At 33.3% G+C, this 9,702-nt stretch overlaps 1 pseudogene; it reads left to right on the forward strand.

Annotated features, from left to right (window-relative positions):
* The first annotated feature begins 3,770 nt into the window (after positions 1 to 3,770).
* On the forward strand, positions 3,771 to 9,702 carry LOC131145044 (LRR receptor-like serine/threonine-protein kinase FLS2; annotated as a pseudogene).

Below are 9,702 nucleotides of genomic sequence, written 5' to 3' on the forward strand. Positions count from 1 at the left end.
GTCCAATCCTGTTTTGATAATGGCAAATCACTTGATATTTGATCTATGCATTGAGAATGTGAGCAGGAACATTTCTTAGCATGCATGGAAGGTGATGAAGTCTGGAAGCCATGAGGATTAAAGCTTATATATATATATATATATATATATATATATATAACATGGCACAATCAATGGAACTAAAAGAGTAGAAGAATGAAGATGCAAGTGTCAAGTTCAAGATCGTCATGGCAATGCGTATTTAGAATTGATGTATATGCATATTTTATATGATATAGTTAGAAACTCAAAATATACCCTACACATGCATCTCATGAAAAACTTCTAAGGTTAAACATGGACTTAGAGAACTTATTTTGAATCCCGAAAAATGTTTTATAAGAGATTAAAGTAAGAGAGTTCAAATGTTTTTGAAAAATAAACTGAAAATTCTAAAATTGGTCTTCCCAAATGATTGAGGAGTACCCTCAAAAGTTTGAAGATACAACCTCAGACTACTGAAGTTTTACTTCAAACGCCTGAAAATTTTCCTCAGAAAACTGAAGAATTATTTCTGTCATCTGAAGAATTAATTTTGAAACACAAAACAGGCAGAATACCTTCAGACGTATGAACTTTCAGTTCAGTCGTCTGAACTAAGACTTCAGAAGACTGAACCCATAGTTTAATCATCTTACCCTGTGTCTAGATTATAATTTTCAGTGCTTTAAGGAACATCAGACGTCTAAACCCGAATGCTCAATTCTCTGAACCTGCGGGAACTTTAAAAATCTGAACTTTAGCGAGAAAACATGCAAGTTATTCACTTGATCAAATTGATTCAATGGTAAGGACTTATCCTAAGGCTGAGATTACTTATATACACAACCTCTAAACCCTAGTGCCTCACTTTTGGCATATGATTGGGAGCCTTGAACGTATACACAACTCTAAGAAGCGTTGAACACATTGCTTAACTCTTACTTGTGATTTCAAAGCGTTTACTACATATCTAAGCTCAGGCTACATTGATTTTCAAAAGGAGTTCCAGCGAATATTGTGCAAACAACTTGGGTATTGAAGTTTGGTGATCAAACTAATTGTTTGGTTATTCTCAAAGATTTTTTTTTATCTCACAAACTTATTCTTGAATATTCATTTTGAGAGATTGATCTTGAGTTATTAATTTATATATACATTTTGTGAAAGATCACTACTTGAGAAAAGTTTTTGTTTAAAAACTAAAATCTTGAAGAAAGTATTTAAATATTTCTTCATTCAAAAATTTTCTATTTGATAAGTGTAAGATGTATTTGATTACAAATCCTAAAAGCCTGTAAATACATATTCTTGAGGGATTTTATTTTTGAAACATAGTGTTTAAATCTTTGAAATATGCAAAGTCATATATTTATTCAAAGATTAAACTTTACAGATTATTGATAGCAAGGATATAGACCTGCGCATTATCAAAGATTATTTTTTGAAAGGATCTTATTTTCTAATCTTGCATAAAGTATTATGAAATCAAACCATATGTTTCTCCAAAGCATTTATTTATAAAATCATTTTTGGGAGATATAGATTTAAAGGATTGATTTGTGAAGCATATCATTCATATAACAATATTATCGTTACATACATACTGAGCTTCAAGTTTTATCATATAAATATGTGTTACGAATTTCGATTGTATTCACTAGCTTGTGTAGAAGCAATATAGAGTTTTTGCAAAATTTTAATTCTATATTGTAATCACGGTTCGAGTTGTGAACCGGGTGAGGAGGAAGTTGTGCCTCTTGTAAGGAGCGGAGTAGGAGGAAGCTGTGACTCTTGTAAGCAGCGTATTGTAAGGGAAACTCTATCTCGGTTAAAGGAGTAGGGATTTAGTGGAATCCTTGAGTGGGTTGATTATGGCGAGGACGTAGGCTGAGTTGACTAAACCTCGTAAAATCACGTTTGCCTTCTTTCTTCCCTTAACTTTTGATTTTCCGCTTGCATTTCATTATTAGCTTTTGCATATTTGTATGCTAATTAATATTACATGCACTTGATAATTAATTGGGTATAATTGAATTTATTGAGATAATAATTTGAATTAATTTTAAGCCCCTGAGATTATTTTGTTAAATATTGAAATAAGGATTAAGTGCTTAAATAAAATTAAATAAATTTTGAATTCACCCCCCCCTCTTGGGTTAACACCGTAATTCACAATTATATATACTTTTGTGAAAGATCACTACTTGAGAAAAGTTTTTGTTTAAAATTAAAATCTTGAAGAAAGTTTTAAATATATTTTCATTCAAAGATTTGCTATTTGATTAGTGTAAGAATTATTTGATTGCTAATACTAAGAGCTTCTAAATACATATTCTTGAGGAATATTATTTTTTGAAACATAGTGTTTAAATCTTTGTAATATTCAAAGTTGTATATTTATTCAAAGATTCAACTTGACAAATTATTGATAGCAAGAACATAGATATGCGCATTATTAAATATTATTTTTGAAAGGATCTTATTTTCTAATCTTGCATAAAGTATTCTGAAATTGAACTATTCGTTTCTCCAAAGCATTTATTTATAAAATCATTTTTGGGAGATATTAATTTAAAGGGTAGATTTGTGAAGCATATCATTCATATAATGATCTTATCATTACATACATATTGAGCTTCAAGTTTTATCATATGAATATGTGTTATGATTTCTGTTGTACTCATTAACTTGGTTAGAAGCAATATTGAGTTTTATAGAATTGTAATTCTATATTGTAATCACAGTTCAGGTTGTAAATTGAAGAGGAGGAAGTTGTGTCTCTTGTAAGCAACGGATTGTAAGGGAAGCTCCGTCTCGATTAAAGAAGTAGGGATTTAGTGGAATCCTTGAGTGGGTTGTTCAAGAAGAGGACGTAGGTCGGGTTGGTTGAACCTCGTAAAATATTGTTTGCCTTCTTTCTTCCCTTAACTTTTAAATTTTCGCTTGCATTTCATTATCAACTTTTGCATATTTGTATGTTGATTAATATTACATGCACTTGATAATTAATTGGGTATAACTGAATTTATTGAGATAATAATTTGAATTAATTTCATACCCTTGCGATTATTTTGTTAAATATTGAAATAAGGATCAAGTGGTAAAATAAACTTCAATAATTTTGAAATACCCAATTCACCCTCTTGGGATAACACCACAATTCACATGGCTTGAAAACATTTATCCTCTAGCAAATGGATGGTTGTCTGGTAGTTATCGTTCATGTGTGGTTGACCAATCTCAGTGAATGGTCGACCGCTCCCTATTGCTCATTCATTTTTTATAATTTTCCAAAAAAAAATATTTTTTTTTTAAAAAAAAATGTTTATTAGGAGACATGGATAAGTATAATTTCGATAATTGTTCATAGAATGGGTGCTAATAGGGCAAATAATTGATTAATTTTTTTGTTTTAGAAAATTATATGGTTATCTTCCCTATTCACAGATATATTTCTAAAATCAAATATTTTAAAAGTTTTTTTCTAAATAGTTGATTAATTCTTTGCTCTAGGAAATTAATTGGTTACCTTCCCTATTCACAAATGTATTTCTAAAATCAAATTTTTTAAAAGCTTTTTTCTTTAACTTTAGCCTTTAAAAAATAAAAATAAAGTGATAACCACATTTTCAAATAAAATAGGTAAGTTAAGAAAATTTAAGCTTGCATTAGATTTAAATAAAATATAGCATAAAATTATTTTAAAATCAGTCTAAATTCACTTAAATCCAAATATATTAATTGGTGTTCGTTGAAAGTCCCTCACCCGTAATCTTACATTTACACCAACTCTGCATTTACATCCCGTGATGGTTCGTCACTCTCATGATCTTGGGCGGTTGAACTTGGTTCAATAGATCATGGAATATGAGCAGTGAGTCAAGGCCGTGAACTTGTTTATCAATCTACTTATTAGTCTGCCTTGGTAGCCAGCGATCTCGATGGAGTAAAATCGATTAGACCAGTTCAGAGTCGTTTATGATTCATTTAAACAGCAACTAAATAGGAATCGATTTACGTGAAGGAGACAATTTTTTTTTTTTGGTTTGTTGGTGGAGGTGTCGATCTCATTTCGAAAGGGTAGAAAATTTTCAGTTGCCTGGCTACCACTACCAGCGCAGGAGAAACTAGAATGGATAGAAAATTTTCAGATCGAAGCGACAGAGAAGCAATAGACGTGCGGCGTGAGAGCCATGCCGCGAAGAGATGACCGAGATTCCGAGCGGGCGAGACGATAGAAAATTGGTGAAAAGATTGGAATCCTTGAATTAGTCAACCATCTACGAACCCCAGCTTGCGCGTTCGGTGCGAGAGAGAGAGAGAGAGAGAGAGAGAGAGAGAGAGAGAGAGGGAGGGAGAGGGAGAGGGAGAGGGAGAGGGAGAGGGGCGGGGGGAGGAATTAGAGTGATAGATGGTTTTTTATTTCGGTCAGAAGAAAATCCAGAGGACTGCAGATTAGGAAATTGGGGATTCCCAAAAAGGCAGCAGGCAGAACCGGGTAACACCCTCTTGTGAGGAATTTCACTCATTTTCTTTACAGATATAATATGCCCAATTATTTGTTTCATCCCTTTTGATCGTCTGGTCAAATTACTAGTAGAGGCCCTAAATATCATAATATTTATTTCCAAATTGGTTAATATTTTTCCTGTTCAAATGTTGAATTAGTTAACGTTATATACACTTCTGCTCAACATGCATATTGGTATCAAATGTTCTCAGTTTGTTCAGTAGCAATGGCTTCTCAATGTATCAGATTGCTTATAATCCTTGTTTGTTATGTTTCTGCTCCATTTATGGTGCTTCCTGCGGAGCCCACTTTGGAGTTTGAAATTGAGGCATTGAAGGCCTTCAAGAATTCCATCACAGAAGACCCATTTGGGGTACTTGCAGATTGGACTGACGCAAACCATCACTGTAACTGGTCTGGCATTGCCTGTGATCCTTCCTCAAATCATGTCATTTCTATATCCCTAGTTAGTAAGTACCTTCGAGGTAGCATCTCCCCATTCATTGGAAACATTACCAGCCTCCAGGTTCTTGATTTAACTTCGAACTCTTTCACGAAGCACATCCCAACTCAGTTGGGGCATTGCTCTCAACTTCTACAGCTAACCCTCTATGAGAATTGTCTTTCTGGTCCCATCCCACTTGAATTGGGAAACCTTGGAAATCTGCAATCCTTGCATTTAAGCAATAATTCCTTAAATGGGAGCATTCCTGAAAGCATTGGCAACTGCACATCCTTGGGAATGCTTGATGCCAGCGTCAATAAACTCAGTGGCACAATCCCAATTGGCATTACAAATTTGGCTAATCTCCTATCATTAGACCCAAGTGGAAACAATTTATCAGGGAACATCCCTTGGGAAATTGGGAATCTATCAAATTTAGAGTTTCTTCAGTTGTCCAATAATATGCTCACTGGCAAATTCCCATCAGAGCTAGTTCATTGTAAGAAGCTAGTCACTCTAAACATGTATTTCCATTTCATCGCCGGGATTATTCCATCAACTATCTGTTCACTTCAAAATTTGAAGAACCTATTGCTGGGTTACAACTATCTTGAGGGATCCGTTCCCTCTTGTCTTTCCAATTGTACCCATCTTATCCAAATTGATTTGGGTGTTAACAAAATGATTGGGAAAATTCCTCAGGATTTAGGGAAGCTGCAGAACCTAACATCCCTTATTCTTGCAAAGAATAACATGTCAGGGGAGATTCCAGACAACCTTTTTAACTGTTCAAGTCTATACAAACTTGATTTATCTGCAAATTATTTCAAAGGAATGCTGAGACCAGGTTTTGGCAAACTCTACAATCTGCATATTTTAAAGGTCCACCAAAATTCATTGGCAGGGCCAATTCCAAGGGAGATTGGCAATCTAAGTCAATTGATCTTCTTAAATCTTGCTACAAATAACTTTTCAGGTCTAGTTCCTCCTGAATTATCAAAAATCTCTCCTTCAAGGTCTTTTGTTGCATGATAACATGCTAGAAGGTGCAATTCCTGAGAAAATTTTTGAACTAACATGTTTGACTTATCTAGAGCTGCAAAACAAGAAGTTCATAGGTGTCATCCCAGATGAAATTTTTAATCTTAAGGTGCTTTCGGACTTAAACCTCAATAGAAACATGCTTAATGGGTCCATCCCAAAAAGTATGGCATATCTTAGTGGACTGGTGGCATTGGATCTATCTCACAACCTTCTCACAGGATCCATTCCTGGATCTGTGATCACAGGTATGAGAAACATGCAGTTATACGTGAACTTCTTGTACAACCTTTTAACTGGAGCCATTCCAGATGAGCTTGGTTTGTTGGAAATGGCACACACCATTGACATCTCAAACAATAAACTTTCAGGAAGCATTCCTGAAACAGTTGGAAATTGTAAAAATCTGTTCTCACTTGATCTATCTGCCAATGAACTTTCTGGTGAAATCCAAGACACAATTTTTACAGAAATGGTTTTGCTTACTAGCTTGAACCTTTCAAGGAATCTGTTCAATCGTGGACTTCCTAAAAGTTTGGGGAATCTAAAGCATCTTGTTTCCCTTGACCTTTCTCATAATAGGTTCAATGGCATAATTCCTGAAAGCTTTGGCAGTCTCTCCTTCTTCAAAAATTTGAACCTTTCATTCAATCAACTTGAAGGACCTATTCCAAGTAGTGGCATATTTAGAAATAGCACTACATCCTGTTTAGATGGAAACTTGGCTCTTTGTGGAGCTAAATTTCTGAATTATTGCAGAAATCATAATGCTCCACATAGTTTCCCCAACAAATTTGTAATAATTCTCATAGCATTTGGGTTGGTTTTTGTGTTTGTTGTTTCCCTCCTCATTGGATACGTTAAGATGCATGAAAGGGAAGAGGCTGGGAATCCAGAACCAAAGTATATTTCAGCATTAGCCCTTAAGAGATTTAACCAAAGGGATTTAGAAATGGCTACAGATTTATTCAGTGAAGATAACATCCTTGGTGCTAGCAATTTGAGCACAGTATATAAAGGCAAGTTGGAAAATGGGCAGATTATAGCTGTTAAAAAATTGAATTTGCACCAATTCGCGTCAAAGTACTTCAACAGAGAAATCAGTACCCTGAGCCAGTTGAAGCACAGAAATTTAGTCATGGTACTTGGTTATGCTTGGAAGAGTGGAAAGCTAAAGGCTCTAGTTCTAGAATACATGGAGAAGGGAAACTTAGAGAGTATTATCCACGAGCCTTGCATGGGTCATTCAAGGTGGACACTGTTAGAGAGAATCAATATTTTTGCTTCTATTGCAAGTGCCTTGGATTACTTGCATTCAGGTTATCATGTCCCAATAGTTCACTGTGACCTAAAGCCTTCTAATATTCTTTTTGATGAAGACTGGGAGGTCCATGTTAGTGATTTTGGAACAGCTCAAATTCTCGGCGTTCACCTGCAAAATGGAAGCACCGTTTCCTCAGGGTTTGCATTTGAAGGCACTATAGGCTACCTTGCGCCAGGTAACATTTCACTGGCCATAGCTAGTTGTAATTCCAACACTTCATTTTTCTCTGTTGAAAATGTTTTTGCATAAATTACTATTCTATGTTTTTAAGTTGTTAGGTAAACACCAAAAAAAATGATACTACACAGCTATATATGAATTAATTATGTGTTAACTATTTATAGATATTTATCCTATATTTATGAAGTAATAGATTCGTTAGTGGATATTTAATATTTTCTTGTAATATCATTAGTTTTACTATTTAATTAATACTTTTATAGAGATACTTTAGGAAAATAAAGAAGTGCACATGAAAGTTTCCACCAATTTTATGTGAACTTTTAATTTCCTTTAAAGGCCCTCACACTATATTTACTTTAATGTGTGTTATATATATATATATATATAAATTTTAAGAAAAAAATTACTAAATCTTATTTTTTTCAAACAACTTACAATAATTCAAATTGTAATAGAAAATGATAAAAACATAAAAAAATTATTTAGTTAAGTTGTAAAAGTGGAAAATATATAAATATATATAAGTAAAACCAAATATATTAACACGCATAAGGTGTGTACGGTTGCTAGTATTAGAATAAAGGTCATTGTTCCCTAAATAATGGTTTAATGGTTAAGTTAATTGAACCTAGAAAAAATATTTTTCATTTCGTAATCTAAGGCTACACGTAATTATGACTAACAAATATTTTTTAACTATCTATAACTACAAAATCTTTCTTTATGTTCTACCAAATATTTTATCACTACTTGATCGTATTTGTCGAAGAAGTTTCTTTACGTTCATGACAAATATTTAATTTTTTTAATATCCTAAAATACCAAAATATAGTTCTTAAATTTCAATAAAAAATCATCATAGCTGATCATATTTGCCCAACAACTTACAGTAATTCACAGTGGATAGATGTTATAATCCCTCATTGAATGTGTACTAGGGAAATCTTGAGATTATAGGGATTGATGATTTTGACTTCAACCATGTGAGACGCCTTTTATAAGACAAAAATCCATGAGGTTAGTGGGCCAAAGAGGACTCTGATGGGAATGTTAAATTTTAGATACAATAGACAATAAATGTTAGAAACATAAATTTTTTTTGATTAAATTATTAAATTGAATAAAAATTAAAAATTTAAAGGATGGATTAATATAGAAATATTCCATGACTAACTCAAAAGTCAAAATTATCTCAAAGCTACCTATATAACTTCTTGAAAACCCCAATACAAATTCTAATTAAAATTTTTCAACAAAAATATTCAATATTACTTGGTCATATTTGTCAAGCGACTTACGATAATTCATAGTGGGTTAGAGACTAAACAATAAAGACATAAGAATAATTTAATTAAATTATCAAAATAATAAAAAAGTGAAGAATTGATTAGTTCTATAAAAAATATTATAGAAAAATACATTGCACATGCATTCTATGCATGATAGCTAGTGATGACAGTGAACAAGTTAGGCTGTCTTGTTTTGCAAATACTAGCTTATATGTTTGTTGTTAGACTTGTGTTTTACCTATATATATACTTACATAAGTTTAAATTAGCTTTGTGCAGATTTTATTTTGACTGCCCTAGCTACTTCTTATTTGTACCTCATTTTTCATTTTTACTTTGTTCTTTCTCAAGTATTGTTAAGTGACTTTGTTGTGTTTTTTCATAGAATTTGCTTACATGAGGAAAGTTACAACAAAAGTGGACATATTCAGCTTTGGTATGATAGTGATGGAATTCTTAACTAAACGAAGGCCAACAGGGCTAACCCAAGATGATGGTTTGCCAATTACTCTGCGTCAACTGGTGGAGGAAACCCTTATGTGTGGAATGAATCGACTTCTTGAAATTGTAGATGTGGATCTCGCTTCAAACATTTCCAATGAGAAGCATGCCAAAATAATTGAAGAACTCTTTGAACCAGCATTGTCATGCACTTGTCAAGAGCCCGAGGATCGACCGCATATGTGTGAAGTATTATCTTCCTTATTGATGCTAAAAGCCGCATGTAGTGGTGCGAGATGGGACCAAAGCCATGAAACAATAAGCTAGCATTCTAGTAACTCAGAGAAAATAGAAAACTCACTATTGAATTTGTCATTGCTCATCCTATTGAATGTTTATGCAAGAGGCAGGCTTTCTTATACTACAATATAACCTCATGATTTAACAC

This window comes from Malania oleifera, chromosome 12, assembly GCF_029873635.1.
Source record: "Malania oleifera isolate guangnan ecotype guangnan chromosome 12, ASM2987363v1, whole genome shotgun sequence".
Lineage (NCBI taxonomy): Eukaryota > Viridiplantae > Streptophyta > Magnoliopsida > Santalales > Ximeniaceae > Malania > Malania oleifera.